A 19,514-nucleotide genomic window follows, 5' to 3' on the forward strand; every position below is an offset into this window, starting at 1 on the left:
ACCCGGACTAGATATCTGTCCAGCACGGGGAGCTGTGCAGACCACAGCAGTGCATGGATCTAAGAACCCAGACTAGATATCTGTCCAGGACAGGGAGCTGTGCAGACCACAGCAGTGCATTGATCGAATAACCCAGACTAGATATCTGTCCAGGACGGGAGCTGTGCAGACCACAGCAGTGCATTGATCTATAATCCCGGACTAGATATCTGTCCAGGACGGGGAGCTGTGCACACCACAGCAGTGCATTGATCTATAAACCCAGACTAGATATCTGTCCAGGACAGGGAGCTGTGCAGACCACAGCAGTGCATTAAGCTAATAACCCAGACTAGATATCTGTCCAGCACGGGGAGCTGTGCACACCACAGCAGTGCATTGATCTATAAACCCGGACTAGATATCTGTCCAGGATGGGGAGCTGTGCAGACCACAGCAGTGCATTGATATATAAACCCAGACTAGATATCTGCCCAGGACGGGGAGCTGTGCAGACTTCAGCAGTGCATTTATCTATAAACACGGACTAGGTTTCAATCCAGGACGGGGCACTGTGCAGACCACAGCAGTGCATTGATCTATAAACCCAGACTAGATATCTGTCCAGGACGGGGAGCTGTGCAGACCACAGCAGTGCATTGGTCTATAAACCCGGACTAGATATCTGTCCAGGACAGGGAGCTGTGCAAACCACAGCAGTGCATTGATGTATAAACCCGGACTAGATATCTGTCCAGGACGGGGAGCTGTGCAGACCACAGCAGTGCATTGATCTATAAACACGGACTAGATATCTGTCCAGGACGGGGAGCTGTGCAGACCACAGCAGTGCATTGATCTATAAACCCAGACGAGATATCTGTCCAGCACGGGGAGCTGTGTAGAACACAGCAGTGCATTGATCTATAAACCCAGACTAGATATCTGTCCAGCACCGAGAGCTGTGCAGACCACAGCAGTGCATTGATCTATAAACCCGGACGAGATATCTGTCCAGGACGGGGAGCTTTGCAGATCACAGCAGTGCATTGATCTATAACCCCAGACTAGACATCTGTCCAGGACGGGGAGCGGTGCAGACTTCAGCAGTGCATTGATCTATAAACACGGACTAGGTTTCAATCCAGGACGGGGAGCTGTGCAGACCACAGCAGTGCATTGATGTATAAACCCAGACTAGATATCTGTCCACGACGGGGAGCTGTGCAGACCACAGCAGTGCATTGATCTATAATCCCGGACTAGATATCTGTCCAGGACAGGGAGCTGTGCAAACCACAGCAGTGCATTGATCTATAAACCCGGACTAGATATCTGTCCAGGACGGGGAGCTGTGCAGACCACAGCAGTGCATTGATCTATAAACACGGACTAGATATCTGTCCAGGACGGGGAGCTGTGCAGAGCACAGCAGTGCATTGATCTATAAACCCAGACGAGATATCTGTCCAGCACGGGGAGCTGTGTAGACCACAGCAGTGCATTGATCTATAAACGCGGACGAGATATCTGTCCAGGACGGGGAGCTGTGCACACCACCGCAGTGCATTGTTCTATAAACCCAGACTAGATATCTGGCAAGGACGGGGAGCTGTGCAGACCACAGCAGTGCATTGATCTGTAAACCCGGACTAGATATCTGTCCAGCACGGGGAGCTGTGCAGACCACAGCAGTGCATTGATCTGTAAACCCGGACTAGATATCTGTCCAGCACGGGGAGCTGTGCAGACCACAGCAGTGCATGGATCTAAGAACCCAGACTAGATATCTGTCCAGGACAGGGAGCTGTGCAGACCACAGCAGTGCATTGATCGAATAACCCAGACTAGATATCTGTCCAGGACGGGAGCTGTGCAGACCACAGCAGTGCATTGATCTATAATCCCGGACTAGATATCTGTCCAGGACGGGGAGCTGTGCACACCACAGCAGTGCATTGATCTATAAACCCAGACTAGATATCTGTCCAGGACAGGGAGCTGTGCAGACCACAGCAGTGCATTAAGCTAATAACCCAGACTAGATATCTGTCCAGCACGGGGAGCTGTGCACACCACAGCAGTGCATTGATCTATAAACCCGGACTAGATATCTGTCCAGGATGGGGAGCTGTGCAGACCACAGCAGTGCATTGATATATAAACCCAGACTAGATATCTGCCCAGGACGGGGAGCTGTGCAGACTTCAGCAGTGCATTTATCTATAAACACGGACTAGGTTTCAATCCAGGACGGGGCACTGTGCAGACCACAGCAGTGCATTGATCTATAAACCCAGACTAGATATCTGTCCAGGACGGGGAGCTGTGCAGACCACAGCAGTGCATTGGTCTATAAACCCGGACTAGATATCTGTCCAGGACAGGGAGCTGTGCAAACCACAGCAGTGCATTGATGTATAAACCCGGACTAGATATCTGTCCAGGACGGGGAGCTGTGCAGACCACAGCAGTGCATTGATCTATAAACACGGACTAGATATCTGTCCAGGACGGGGAGCTGTGCAGACCACAGCAGTGCATTGATCTATAAACCCAGACGAGATATCTGTCCAGCACGGGGAGCTGTGTAGAACACAGCAGTGCATTGATCTATAAACGCGGACGAGAAATCTGTACAGGACGGGGAGCTGTGGAGACCACAGCAGTGCATTGATATATAAACCCAGACTAGATATTTGTCCAGCAGGGGGAGCTGTGTAGACCTCAGCAGTGCATTGATATATAAACCCAGACTAGATATCTGTCTATGACGGGGAGCTGTGCAAACCGTAGCAGTGCATTGATCTATAATCCCAGACTAGATATCTGTCCAGGACGGAGAGCTGTGCGGACCACAGCAGTGCATTGATCTATAAACCCAGACTAGATATCTGGCAAGGACGGGGATCTGTGCAGACCACAGCAGTGCATTAATCTATAAACCCGGACTAGATATCTGTCCAGCACGGGGAGCTGTGCAGACCACAGCAGTGCATTGATCTGTAAACCCGGACTAGATATCTGTCCAGCACGGGGAGCTGTGCAGACCACAGCAGTGCATTGATCTAAGAACCCAGCCTAGATATCTGTCCAGGACGGGGAGCTGTGCAAACCACAGCAGTGCATTGATCTATAAACCCGACTAGATATCTGTTCAGGATGAGACGCTGTGTAGACCACAGCAGTACTTTGACCTATAAACCCCAACTAGATATCTGTCCAGGACGGGGAGCTGTGTAGACCACAGCAGTGCATTGATCTATAACCCCGGACTAGATATCTGTCCAGGATGGGAAGCTGTGCAGACCACAGCAGTGCATTGATCTATAAACCCGGACAAGATATCTGTCCAGCACCGAGAGCTGTGCAGACCACAGCAGTGCATTGATCTATAAACCCGGACGAGATATCTGTCCAGGACGGGGAGCTGTGCAGACTACAGCAGTGCATTGATATATAACCCCAGACTAGATATCTGTCCAGGACGGGGAGCTGTGCAGACTTCAGCAGTGCATTGATCTATAAACCTGGATTAGATATCTGTCCAGGACGGGGAGCTGTGCAGACCACAGCAGTGCATTGATCTATAAACCCAGACTAGATACCTGTCGAGGACGGGGAGCTGTGCAGACCACAGCAGTGCATTGATCTATAAACCCCGACTAGATATCTGTCCAGGATGAGAAGCTGTGTAGACCACAGCAGTAAATTGATCTATACACCCAGAATAGATATCTGTCCAGGACGGGGAGCTGTGACAACACAGCAGTGCATTGATATATAAAACCGGACTAGATATCTGTCCAGGATGGGGAGCTGTGCAGACCACAGCAGTGCATTGATCTATAAACCCAGACTAGATATCTGTCCAGCACCGAGAGCTGTGCAGACCACAGCAGTGCATTGATCTATAAACCCGGACGAGATATCTGTCCAGGACGGGGAGCTTTGCAGATCACAGCAGTGCATTGATCTATAACCCCAGACTAGACATCTGTCCAGGACGGGGAGCGGTGCAGACTTCAGCAGTGCATTGATCTATAAACACGGACTAGGTTTCAATCCAGGACGGGGAGCTGTGCAGACCACAGCAGTGCATTGATGTATAAACCCAGACTAGATATCTGTCCACGACGGGGAGCTGTGCAGACCACAGCAGTGCATTGATCTATAATCCCGGACTAGATATCTGTCCAGGACAGGGAGCTGTGCAAACCACAGCAGTGCATTGATCTATAAACCCGGACTAGATATCTGTCCAGGACGGGGAGCTGTGCAGACCACAGCAGTGCATTGATCTATAAACACGGACTAGATATCTGTCCAGGACGGGGAGCTGTGCAGAGCACAGCAGTGCATTGATCTATAAACCCAGACGAGATATCTGTCCAGCACGGGGAGCTGTGTAGACCACAGCAGTGCATTGATCTATAAACGCGGACGAGATATCTGTCCAGGACGGGGAGCTGTGGAGACCACAGCAGAGCCTTGATATATAAACTCAGACAAGATATCTGTCCAGCAGGGGGAGCTGTGTAGACGACAGCAGTGCATTGATATATAAACCCAGACGAGATATCTGTCCAGGACGGGGAGCTGTGCACACCACAGCAGTGCATTGATCTATAAACCAAGACTAGATATCTGTCCAGGACGGGGAGCTGTGCACACCACCGCAGTGCATTGTTCTATAAACCCAGACTAGATATCTGGCAAGGACGGGGAGCTGTGCAGACCACAGCAGTGCATGGATCTAAGAACCCAGACTAGATATCTGTCCAGGACAGGATGCAGTGCAGGAAACAGCAGTGCATTGATCTATGAACCCAGACTAGATATCTGTCCAGGACGGGGAGCTGTGCAGACCACAGCAGTGCATTGATCTATAAACCCAGATTAGATATCTGTCCAGGACGGGGAGCTGTGCAGACCACAGCAGTGCATTGATATATAAACCCAGTCTAGATATCTGTCCAGGACGGGGAGCTGTGCACACCACAGCAGTGAATTGATCTATAAACCCAGACTAGATATCTGTCCAGGACGGGGAGCTGTGCAGACCACAGCAGTGCATTGATCTATAAACCCAGTCTAGATATCTGTCCAGGACGGGGAGCTGTGCACACCACAGCACTGCATTGATCTATAAACCCAGACTAGATCTCTGTCCAGGACAGGGAGCTGTGCAGACCACAGCAGTGCATTGATCTAATAACCCAGACTACATATCTGTCCAGGACGGGGAGCCGTGCAGACCGCAGCAGTGCATTGATATATAAACCCGGACTAGATATCTGTCCAGGACGGGGAGCTGTGCACACCACAGCAGTGCATTGATATATAAACCCAGACTAGATATCTGTCCAGGACGGGGAGCTGTGCACACCACAGCAGTGCATTGATCTATAAACCGAGACTAGATATCTGTCCAGGACGGGAAGCTGTGCACACCACAGCAGTGCATTGTTCTTTTAGGCCAGACTAGATATCTGTCCAGGACGGGGAGCTGTTCAAACCACAGCAGTGCCTTGATATATAAACCCGGACTAGATATCTGTGCAGGACGGGTAGCTCTCAGACCACAGCAGTGCATTGATCTATAAACGCGGACTAGATATCTGTCCAGTACGGGGAGCTGTTCAAACCCAAGGAGTGCATTGATCTATAAACCCAGACTAGATATCTTTCCAGGACGGGAAGCTGTGCAGAGAACAACAGTGCTTTGTTCTATTAGGCCAGACTAGATATTTGTCCAGGACGGGAAGCTGTGCAAACCACAGCAGTGCATTGATATATAAAACCGGACTAGATATCTGTCCAGGATGGGGAGCTGTGCAGACCACAGCAGTGCATTGATCTATAAACCCGGACTAGATATCTGTACAGCACGGGGAGCTGTGTAGACTACAGCAGTGCATTGATCTATAAACCCGGACTAGATATCTGTTCAGGACGGGTAGCTGTGCAGACCACAGCAGTGCATTGATCTATAAACCCAGACTAGATACCTGTCCAGGACGGGGAGCTGTGCAAACCACAGCAGTGCATTGTTCTATAAACCCCGACTGGATGTCTGTGCAGGATGAGAAGCTGTGTAGACCACAGCAGTACATTGATCTATACACCCAGACTAGATATCTGTCCAGGATGGGGAGCTGTGAAAACACAGCAGTGCATTGATATATAAAACCGGACTAGATATCTGTCCAGGATGGGGAGCAGTGCAGAATACAGCAGTGCATTGATCTATAAACCCAAACTAGATATCTGTCCAGGACAGTATGCAGTGCAGACCACAGCAGTGCATTGATCTATGAACCCAGACGAGATATCTGTCCAGGACGGGGCTCTCTGCAGACCACAGCAGTGCATTGATCTGTAAACCCAGACTAGATATCTGTCCAGGACAGGATGCAGTGCAGAAAACAGCAGTGCATTGATCTATGAACCCAGACTAGATATCTGTCCAGGACGGGGAGCTCTGCAGACCACAGCAGTGCATTGATGTATAAACCCAGACTACATATCTGTCCAGGACGGAGAGCTGTGCAGACCACAGCAGTGCATTGATCTATAAACCCAGACTAGATAACTGGCAAGGACGGGGAGCTGTGCAGACCACAGCAGTGCATTGATCTATAAAACCGGACTAGATATCGGTCCAGGACGGGGAGCTGTGCAGACTTCAGCAGTGCATTGATCTATAAACACGGACTAGGTTTAAATCCAGGACGGGGGGCTGTGCAGACCACAGCAGTGCATTGATCTATAAACCCAGATTAGATATCTGTCCAGGACGGGGAGCTGTGCAGACCACAGCAGTGCATTGATCTATAAACCCAGTCTAGATATCTGTCCAGGACGGGGAGCTGTGCACACCACAGCAGTGCATTGATCTATAAACACGGACTAGATATCTGTCCAGGACGGGGAGCTGTGCAGAGCACAGCAGTGCATTGATCTATAAACCCAGACGAGATATCTGTCCAGCACGGGGAGCTGTGTAGACCACAGCAGTGCATTGATCTATAAACGCGGACGAGATATCTTTACAGGACGGGGAGCTGTGGAGACCACAGCAGTGCATTGATATATAAACCCAGACTAGATATCTGTCCAGCAGGGGGAGCTGTGTAGACCACAGCAGTGCATTGATATATAAACCCAGACTAGATATCTGTCTATGACGGGGAGCTGTGCAAACCGTAGCAGTGCATTGATCTATAATCCCAGACTAGATATCTGTCCAGGACGGGTAGCTGTGCAGACCACAGCAGTGCATTGATATATAAACCCAGACTAGATATCTGTCCAGGACGGAGAGCTGTGCAGACCACAGCAGTGCATTGATCTATAACCCAAGACTAGATATCTGTGCAGGACGGGGAGCTGTGCACACCACAGCAGTGCATTGATATATAAACCCAGTCTAGATATCTGTCCAGCACGGGGAGCTGTGCACACCACAGCAGTGCATTGATCTATAAACCCAGACTAGATATCTGTCCAGGACAGGGAGCTGTGCAGACCACAGCAGTGCATTAATCTAATAACCCAGACTAGATATCTGTCCAGGACGGGGAGCTGTGCAGACCACAGCAGTGCATTGATCGATAAACACGGACTAGATATCTGTCCATCACGGGGAGCTGTGTAGACCACAGCAGTGCATTGATCTATAAACCCAGACTAGATATCTGTCCAGGACAGGGAGCTGTGCAGACCACAGCAGTGCATTAAACTAATAACCCAGACTAGATATCTGTCCAGGACGGGTAGCTCTCAGATCACAGCAGTGCATTGATCTATAAACCCGGACTAGATATCTGTCCAGGACGGGGAGCTGTTCAAACCCAAGGAGTGCATTGATCTATAAACCCAGACTAGATATTTGTCCAGGACGGGAAGCTGTGCAAACCACAGCAGTGCATTGATATATAAAACCGGACTAGATATCTGTCCAGGATGGGGAGCTGTGCAGACCACAGAAGTGCATTGATCTATAAACCCGGACTAGATATCTGTCCAGGACAGGGAGCTGTGCGGACCACAGCAGTGCATTGATCGAATAACCCAGACTAGATATCTGTTCAGGACGGGTAGCTGTGCAGACCACAGCAGTGCATTGATCTATAAACACAGACTAGATACCTGTCCAGGACGGGGAGCTTTGCACACCAAAGCAGTGCATTGATCTATAAACCCAGACTAGATATCTGGCAAGGACGGGGAGCTGTGCAGACCACAGCAGTGCATTGATCTATAAACCCGGACTAGATATCTGTCCAGCACGGGGAGCTGTGCAGACCACAGCAGTGCATTGATATATAAAACCGGACTAGATATCTGTCCAGCACGGGGAGCTGTGCAGACCACAGCGGTGCATTGATCTAAGAACCCAGACTAGATATCTGTCCAGGACAGGGAGCTGTGCGGACCACAGCAGTGCATTGATCGAATAACCCAGACTAGATATCTGTCCAGGACGGGAGCTGTGCAGACCACAGCAGTGCATTGATCTATAAACCCGGACTAGATATCTGTCCAGGACGGGGAGCTGTGCACACCACAGCAGTGCATTGATATATAAACCCAGTCTAGATATCTGTCCAGGACGGGGAGCTGTGCACACCACAGCACTGCATTGATCTATAAACCCAGACTAGATATCTGTCCAGGACAGGGAGCTGTGCAGACCACAGCAGTGCATTAATCTAATAACCCAGACTAGATATCTGTCCAGGACGAGGAGCTGTGCAGACCACAGCAGTGCATTGATCGATAAACCCGGACTAGATATCTGTCCAGGACGGGGAGCTGTTCAAACCACAGCAGTGCATTGATATATAAACCCGGACTAGATATCTGTCCAGGACGGGTAGCTCTCAGATCACAGCAGTGCATTGATCCATAAACGCGGACTAGATATCTGTCCAGGACGGGGAGCTGTTCAAACCCAAGGAGTGCATTGATCTATAAACCCAGACTAGATATCTGTCCAGGATGAGAAGCTGTGTAGACCACAGCAGTACATTGATCTATACACCCAGACTAGATATCTGTCCAGGACGGGGAGCTGTGAAAACACAGCAGTGCATTGATATATAAAACCGGACTAGATATCTGTCCAGGATGGGGAGCTGTGCAGACCACAGCAGTGCATTGATCGATAAACCCGGACTAGATATCTGTCCAGCACCGAGAGTTGTGCAGACCACAGCAGTGCATTGATCTATAAACCCGGACGAGATATCTGTCCAGGACGGGGAGCTGTACAGACCACAGCAGTGCATTGATCTATAACCCCAGACTAGACATCTGTCCAGGACGTGGAGCGGTGCAGACTTCAGCAGTGCATTGATCTATAAACACGGACTAGGTTTCAATCCAGGACGGGGAGCTGTGCCGGCCACAGCAGTGCATTGATCTATAAACCCAGAATAGATATCTGTCCACGACTGGGAGCTGTGCAGACCACAGCAGCGCATTGATCTATAAACCCGTGACTAGATATCTGTCCAGGACAGGGAGCTGTGCAAGCCACAGCAGTGCATTGATCTATAATCCCGGACTAGATATCTGTCCACGACGGGGAGCTGTGCAGACCTCAGCAGTGCATTGATGTATAAAGCCGGACTAGATATCTGTCCAGGACGGGGAGCTTTGCAGACCAGAGCAGTGCATTGATCTATAAACACGAACTAGATATCTGTCCAGGACGGGGAGCTGTGCAGAGCACAGCAGTGCATTGATCTATAAACCCAGACGAGATATCTGTCCAGCACGGCGAGCTGTGTAGACCACAGCAGTGCATTGATCTATAAACGCGGACGAGATATCTGTACAAGACGGGGAGCTGTGGAGACCACAGCAGTGCATTGATATATAAACCCAGACTAGATATCTGTCCAGCAGGGGGAGCTGTGTAGACCAGAGCAGTGCATTGATATATAAACCCAGACAAGATATCTGTCTATGACGGGGAGGTGTGCAAACCGTAGCAGTGCATTGATCAATAGTCCCAGACTAGATATCTGTCCAGGACGGGTAGCTGTGCAGACCACAGCAGTGCATTGATATATAAACCCAGACGAGATATCTGTCCAGGACGGAGAGCTGTGCAGACCACAGCAGTGCATTGATCTATAAACCAAGACTAGATATCTGTCCAGGACGGGGAGCTGTGCACACCACAGCAGTGCATTGATCTATAAACACAGACTAGATATCTGGCAAGGACGGGGAGCTGTGCAGACCACAGCAGTGCATTGATCTATAAACCCGGACTAGATATCTGTCCAGCACGGGGAGCTGTGCAGACCACAGCAGTGCATTGATCTGTAAACCCGGACTAGATATCTGTCCAGCACGGGGAGCTGTGCAGACCACAGCGGTGCATTGATCTAAGAACCCAGACTAGATATCTGTCCAGGACAGGGAGCTGTGCGGACCACAGCAGTGCATTGATCGAATAACCCAGACTAGATATCTGTCCAGGACGGGAGCTTTGCAGACCACAGCAGTGCATTGATCTATAAACCCGGACTAGATATCTGTCCAGGACGGGGAGCTGTGCACACCACAGCAGTGCATTGATATATAAACCCAGTCTAGATATCTGTCCAGGACGGGGAGCTGTGCACACCACAGCAGTGCATTGATCTATAAACCCAGACTAGATATCTGTCCAGGACAGGGAGCTGTGCAGACCACAGCAGTGCATTAATCTAATAACCCAGACTAGATATCTGTCCAGCACGGGGAGCTGTGCAGACCACAGCAGTGCATTGATCTATAAACCCGGACTAGATATCTGTCCAGGATGGGGAGCTGTGCACACCACAGCAGTGTTTTGATCTATAAACCCAAACGAGATATCTGTCCAGGACAGTATGCAGTGCAGACCACAGCAGTGCATTGATCTATGAACCCAGACTAGATATCTGTCCAGGACGGGGAGCTGTGCAGACCACAGCAGTGCATTGATCTGTAAACCCAGACTAGATATCTGTCCAGGACAGGATGCAGTGCAGACCACAGCAGTGCATTCATCTATGAACGCAGACTAGATATCTGTCCAGGACGGGGAGCTGTGCAGACCACAGCAGTGCATTGAAATATAAACCCAGACTAGATATCTGTCCAGGGCGGGGAGCTGTGCAGACCACAGCAGTGCATTGATCTATAAACCCGGACTGGATATCTGTCCAGGACAGGGAGCTGTGCGGACCACAGCAGTACATTGATCTATACACCCAGACTAGATATCTGTCCAGGACGGAGAGCTGTGCAGATAACAGCAGTGCATTGATCTATAAACCCGGACTAGATATCTGTCCAGGACGGGGAGCTGTGCAGACCACAGCAGTGCATTGATCTATAAACCCAGACTAGATATCTGTCCACGACGGGGAGCTGTGCAGACCACAGCAGTGCATTGATCTATAAACCCAGTCTAGATATCTGTCCAGGACGGGGAGCTGTGCACACCACAGCAGTGCATTGATCTATAAACCCAGACTAGATATCTGTCCAGGACAGGGAGCTGAGAAGACCATAGCAGTGCATATATCTAATAACCCAGACTAGATATCTGTCCAGGGCGGGGAGCTGTGCAGACCACAGCAGTGCATTGATCTATAAACCCGGACTAGATATCTGTCCAGGACGGGGAGCTGTGCAGACCACAGCAGTGCATTGATCTATAAACCCAGACTAGATATCTGTCCAGGACGGAGAGCTGTGCAGATAACAGCAGTGCATTGATCTATAAACCAAGACTAGATGTCTGTCCAGGACGGGGAGCTGTGCACACCACAGCAGTGCATTGATCTATAAACCCAGACTAGATATCTGGCAAGGACGGGGAGCTGTGCAGACCACAGCAGTGCATTGATCTATAAACCGGGACTAGATATCTGTCCAGCATGGGGAGCTGTGCAGACCACAGCAGTGCATTGATCTGTAAACCCGGACTAGATATCTGTCCAGCACGGGGAGCTGTGCAGACCACAGCAGTGCATTGATCTAAGAACCCAGACTAGATATCTGTCCAGGACGGGAGCTGTGCAGACCACAGCAGTGCGTTGATCTATAAATCCGGACAAGATAACTGTCCAGGACAGGATGCAGTGCAGACCACAGCAATGCATTGATCTATGAACGCAGACTAGATATCTGTACAGGACGGGGAGCTGTGCAGACCACAGCAGTGCATTGAAATATAAACCCAGACTAGATATCTGTCCAGGGCGGGGAGCTGTGCAGATCACAGCAGTGCATTGATATATAAACCCAGACTAGATATCTGTCAAGGACGGGGAGCTGTGCAGACCATAGCAGTGCATTGATCTATAAACCCAGACTAGATATCTGTCAAGGACGGGGAGCTGTGCAGACCACAGCAGTGCATTGATCTATAAACCAGGACTAGATATCTGTCCAGTACGGGGAGCAGTGCAGATCACAGCAGTGCATTGATATATAAACCCAGACTACATATCTGTCAAGGACGGGGAGCTGTGCAGACCACAGCAGTGCATTGATCTATAAACCCAGACTAGATATCTGTCCAGGAAGGGGAGCTGTGCAGACCACAGCAGTGCATTGATCTATAAACCCGGACTAGATATCTGCTTAGCACGGGGAGCTGTGCAGACCACAGCAGTGCATTGATCTATAAACCCGGACTAGATATCTGTCCAGCACGGGGAGCTGTGCAGACCAGAGCTGGGCATTGATCTATAAACCCGGACTAAATATCTGTCCAGGACGGAGTGCTGTGCAGACCACAGCAGTGAATTGATCGAATAACCCAGACTAGATATCTGTCCAGGACGGGAGCTGTGCAGACCACAGCAGTGCATTGATATATAAACCCAGACTAGATATCTGTCCAGGACGGGGAGCTGTGCAGACCACAGCAGTGCATTGATATATAAACCCAGACTAGATATCTGTCCAGGACGGGGAGCTGTGCAGACCACAGCAGTGCATTGATCTATAAACCCGGACTAGATATCTGTCTAGCACGGGGAGCTGTGCAGACCACAGCAGTGCATTGATCTATAAACCCGGACTAGATATTTGTCCAGCACGGGGAGCTGTGCAGACCACAGCTGGGCATTGATCTATAAACCCGGACTAAATACCTGTCCAGGACGGAGTGCTGTGCAGACCACAGCAGTACATTGATCTAATAACCCAGACTAGATATCTGTCCAGGACGGGGAACTGTGCAGACCACAGCAGTGCATTGATATATAGACACGGACGAGATATCTGTCCAGGACGGGGAGCTGTTCAAACCCAAGGAGTGCATTGATCTATAAACCCAGACTAGATATCTGTCCAGGACGAGAAGCTGTGCAGAGAACAACAGTGCATTGTTCTATAAGCCCAGACTAGATATTTGTCCAGGACGGGTAGCTGTGCAAACCACAGCAGTGCATTGATATATAAAACCGGACTAGATATCTGTCCAGGATGGGGAGCTGTGCAGACCACAGCAGTGCATTGATCTATAAACCCGGACTAGATATCTGTCCAGGACAGGTAGCTGTGCAGACCACAGCAGTGCATTGATCTATAATCCCAGACGAGATACCTGTCCAGGACGGGGAGCTGTGCAAACCACAGCAGTCCATTTTATCTATACACCCAGACTAGATAGCTGTCCAGGACGGGGAGCTGTGAAAACACAGCAGTGCATTGATATATAAAACCGGACTAGATATCTGTCCAAGATGGGGAGCTGTGCAGACCACAGCAGTGCATTGATCTATAAACCCGGACTAGATATCTGTCCAGGACGGGGAGCTGTGCAGACCACAGCAGTGCATTGATCTATAAACCCAGACTAGATATCTGTCCAGGACGGGGAGCTTTGCAGACCAGAGCAGTGCATTGATCTATAAACACGAACTAGATATCTGACCAGCACGGGTAGCTGTGCAGACTACAGCAGTGCATTGATCTATAAACCCGGACTAGATATCTGTCCAGGACAGGTAGCTGTGCAGACCACAGCAGTGCATTGATCTATAATCCCAGACGAGATACCTGTCCAGGACGGGGAGCTGTGCAAACCACAGCAGTCCATTTTATCTATACACCCAGACTAGATAGCTGTCCAGGACGGGGAGCTGTGAAAACCACAGCAGTGCATTGATATATAAAACCGGACTAGATATCTGTCCAAGATGGGGAGCTGTGCAGACCACAGCAGTGCATTGATCTATAAACCCGGACTAGATATCTGTCCAGGACGGGGAGCTGTGCAGACCACAGCAGTGCATTGATCTATAAACCCAGACTAGATATCTGTCCAGGACGGGGAGCTTTGCAGACCAGAGCAGTGCATTGATCTATAAACACGAACTAGATATCTGTCCAGGACAGGGAGCTGAGAAGACCACAGCAGTGCATTGATCTAATAACCCAGACTAGATATCTGTCCAGCAGGGGGAGCTGTGTAGACCACAGCAGTGTATCGAGACGTAAACCCAGACTAGATATCTGTCCAGCAGGGGGAGCTGTGTAGACCACAGCAGTGCATTGATATATAAACCCAGACTAGATATCTGTCTATGACCGGGAGCTGTGCAAACCGTAGCAGTGCATTGATCTATAATCCCAGACTAGATATCTGTCCAGGACGGGGAGCTGTGCAGAACACAGCAGTGCATTGATATATAAACCCAGACTAGATATCTGTCCAGGACGGAGAGCTGTGCAGATAACAGCAGTGCATTGATCTATAAACCAAGACTAGATATCTGTCCAGCATGGGGAGCTGTGCAGACCACAGCAGTGCATTGATCTGTAAAACCGGACTAGATATCTGTCCAGCACGGGGAGCTGTGCAGACCACAGCAGTGCATTGATCGAAGAACACAGACTAGATATCTGTCCAGGACGGGGAGCTGTGCAGACCACAGCAGTGCATTGATCGAATAACCCAGACTAGATATCTGTACAGGACGGGAGCTGTGCAGACCACAGCAGTGCATTGATCTATAAACCCGGACTAGATAACTGTCCAGGACAGGATGCAGTGCAGACCACAGCAGTGCATTGATCTATGAACGCAGACTAGATATCTGTCCAGGACGGGGAGCTGTGCAGACCACAGCAGTGCATTGAAATATAAACCCAGACTAGATATCTGTCCAGGGCGGGGAGCTGTGCAGACCACAGCAGTGCATTGATCTATAAACCCGGACTAGATATCTGTCCAGTACGGGGAGCAGTGCAGATCACAGCAGTGCATTGATATATAAACCCAGACTAGATATCTGTCCAGGAAGGGGAGCTGTGCAGACCACAGCAGTTCATTGATCTATAAACCCGGACTAGATATCTGCTTAGCACGGGGAGCTGTGCAGACCACAGCAGTGCATTGATCTATAAACCCGGACGAGATATCTGTCCAGCACGGGGAGCTGTGCAGACCACAGCAGTGCATTGATCTATAAACCCGGACTAAATATCTGTCCAGGACGGAGTGCTGTGCAGACCACAGCAGTGCATTGATATATAAACCCAGACTAGATATCTGTCCAGGACGGGGAGCTGTGCAGACCACAGCAGTGCATTGATATATAAACCCAGACTAGATATCTGTCCAGGACGGGGAGCTGTGCAGACCACAGCAGTGCATTGATATATAAACCCAGACTAGATATCTGTCCAGGACGGGGAGCTGTGCAGACCACAGCAGTGCATTGATATATAAACCCAGACTAGATATCTGTCCAGGACGGGGAGCTGTGCAGACCACAGCAGTGCATTGATATATAAACCCAGACTAGATATCTGTCCAGGACGGGGAGCTGTGCAGACCACAGCAGTGCATTGATCTATAAACCCGGACTAGATATCTGTCTAGCACGGGGAGCTGTGCAGACCACAGCAGCGCATTGATATATAAACCCCGACTAGATATCTGTCCAGGACGGGGAGCTGTTCAAACCCAAGGAGTGCATTGATCTATAAACCCCGACTAGATATCTGTCCAGGACGAGAAGCTGTGCAGAGAACAACAGTGCATTGTTCTAAAAGGCCAGACTAGATATTTGTCCAGGACGGGTAGCTGTGCAAACCTCAGCAGTGCATTGATATATAAAACCGGACTAGATATCTGTCCAGGATGGGGAGCTGTGCAGACCACAGCAGTGCATTGATCTATAAACCCGGACTAGATATCTGTCCAGCACGGGGAGCTGTGCAGACTACAGCAGTGCATTGATCTATAACCGCGGACTAGATATCTGTCCAGGACGGGGAGCTGTGTAGACCACAGCAGTACATTGATCTATACACCCAGACTAGATATCTGTCCAGGACGGGGAGCTGTGAAAACACAGCAGTGCATTGGTATATAAAACCGGACTAGATATCTGTCCAAGATGGGGAGCTGTGCAGACCACAGCAGTGCGTTGATCTATAAACCCGGACTAGATATCTGTTCAGGACGGGGAGCTGTGCAGACCACAGCAGTGCATTGATCTATAAACCCAGACTAGATATCTGTCCACGACGGGGAGCTGTGCAGACCAGAGCAGTGCATTGATCTATAAACCCAGTCTAGATATCTGTCCAGGACGGGGAGCTGTGCACACCACAGCAGTGCGTTGATTTATAAACCCAGACTAGATAACTGTCCAGGACAGGGAGCTGTGCAGACCACAGCAGTGCATTGATCTAATAACCCAGACTAGATATCTGTCCAGGACGGGGAGCTGTGCAGACCACAGCAGTGCATTGATCTATAAAGCCGGACTAGATATCTGTCCAGGACGGGAGCTGTGCAGACCAAAGCAGTGAATTGATCTATAAACCCGGACTAGATAACTGTCCAGGACAGGATGCAGTGCAGACCACAGCAGTGCATTGATCTATGAACGCAGACTAGATATCTGTCCAGGACGGGGAGCTGTGCACACCACAGCAGTGCATTGATCTATGAACGCAGACTAGATATCTGTCCAGGACGGGGAGCTGTGCAGACCACAGCAGTGCATTGAAATATAAACCCAGACTAGATATCTGTCCAGGGCGGGGAGCTGTGCAGACCACAGCAGTGCATTGATCTATAAACCCGGACTAGATATCTGTCCAGTACGGGGAGCAGTGCAGATCACAGCAGTGCATTGATATATAAACCCAGACTAGATATCTGTCCAGGACGGGGACCTGTGCAGACCACAGCAGTGCATTGATCTATAAACCCAGACTAGATATCTGTCCAGGAAGGGGAGCTGTGCAGACCACAGCAGTGCATTGATCTATAAACCCGGACTAGATATCTGTCTAGCACGGGGAGCTGTGCAGACCACAGCAGTGCATTGATCTATAAACCCGGACTAGATATCTGTCCAGCACGGGGAGCTGTGCAGACCACAGCAGTGCATTGATCTATAAACCCGGACTAAATATCTGTCCAGGACGGAGTGCTGTGCAGACCACAGCAGTACATTGATCTAATAACCCAGACTAGATATCTGTTCAGGACGGGGAACTGTGCAGACCACAGCAGTGCATTGATCTATAAACCCGGACTAGATATCTGTCCAGGACGGGGAGCAGTGTAGACCACAGCAGTGCATTGATGTACAAACCCGGACTAGATATCTGTCTAGCACGGGGAGCTGTGCAGACCACAGCAGTGCATTGATCTATAAACCCGGACTAGATATCTGTCCAGCACGGGGAGCTGTGCAGACCACAGCTGGGCATTGATCTATAAACCCGGACTAAATATCTGTCCAGGACGGAGTGCTGTGCAGACCACAGCAGTACATTGATCTAATAACCCAGACTAGATATCTGTCCAGGACGGGGAACTGTGCAGACCACAGCAGTGCATTGATATATAGACACGGACGAGATATCTGTCCAGGACGGGGAGCTGTTCAAACCCAAGGAGTGCATTGATCTATAAACCCAGACTAGATATCTGTCCAGGACGAGAAGCTGTGCAGAGAACAACAGTGCATTGTTCTATAAGGCCAGACTAGATATTTGTCCAGGACGGGTAGCTGTGCAAACCACAGCAGTGCATTGATATATAAAACCGGACGAGATATCTGTCCAGGATGGGGAGCTGTGCAGACCACAGCAGTGCATTGATCTATAAACCCGGACTAGATATCTGTCCAGCACGGGGAGCTGTGCAGATTACAGCAGTGCATTGATCTATATACACGGACTAGATATCTGTCCAGGACGGGTAGCTGTGCAGACCACAGCAGTGCATTGATCTATAAACCCAGACTAGATCCCTGTCAGGACGGGGAGCAGTGCAAACCACAGCAGTGCATTGATCTATAAACCCCGACTAGATATCTGTCCAGGACGAGAAGCTGTGTAGACCACAGCAGTACATTGATCTATACACCCAGACTAGATATCTGTCCAGGACGGGGAGCTGTGAAAACACAGCAGTGCATTGATATATAAAACCGGACTAGATATCTGTCCAAGATGGGGAGCTGTGCAGACTACAGCAGTGCATTGATCTATAAACCCGGACTAGATATCTGTCCAGACGGGGAGCTGTGCAGACCACAGCAGTGTATTGATCTATAAACCCAGACTAGATATCTGTCCACGACGGGGAGCTGTGCAGACCACAGCAGTGCATTGATCTATAAACCCAGTCTAGATATCTGTCCAGGACGGGGAGCTGTGCACACCACAGCAGTGCATTGATTTATAAAGCCGGACTAGATATCTGTCCAGGACGGGAGCTGTGCAGACCACAGCAGTGCATTGATCTATAAACCCGGACTAGATAACTGTCCAGGACAGGATGCAGTGCAGACCACAGCAGTGCATTGATCTATGAACGCAGACTAGATACCTGTCCAGGACGGGGAGCTGTGCAGACCACGGCAGTGCATTGAAATATAAACCCAGACTAGATATCTGTCCAGGGCGGGGAGCTGTGCAGACCACAGCAGTGCATTGATCTATAAACCCGGACTAGATATCTGTCCAGTACGGGGAGCAGTGCAGATCACAGCAGTGCATTGATATATAAACCCAGACTAGATATCTGTCCAGGACGGGGAGCTGTGCACACCACAGCAGTGCATTGATCTATGAACGCAGACTAGATATCTGTCCAGGACGGGGAGCTGTGCAGACCACAGCAGTGCATTGAAATATAAACCCAGACTAGATATCTGTCCAGGGCGGGGAGCTGTGCAGACCACAGCAGTGCATTGATCTATAAACCCGGACTAGATATCTGTCCAGTACGGGGAGCAGTGCAGATCACAGCAGTGCATTGATATATAAACCCAGACTAGATATCTGTCCAGGACGGGGACCTGTGCAGACCACAGCAGTGCATTGATCTATAAACCCAGACTAGATATCTGTCCAGGAAGGGGAGCTGTGCAGACCACAGCAGTGCATTGATCTATAAACCCGGACTAGACATCTGTCTAGCACGGGGAGCTGTGCAGACCACAGCAGTGCATTGATCTATAAACCCGGACTAGATATATGTCCAGCACGGTGAG

This window comes from Chiloscyllium punctatum, chromosome 17 (genome assembly GCF_047496795.1).
Source record: "Chiloscyllium punctatum isolate Juve2018m chromosome 17, sChiPun1.3, whole genome shotgun sequence".
Taxonomy (NCBI): Eukaryota; Metazoa; Chordata; class Chondrichthyes; order Orectolobiformes; family Hemiscylliidae; genus Chiloscyllium; species Chiloscyllium punctatum.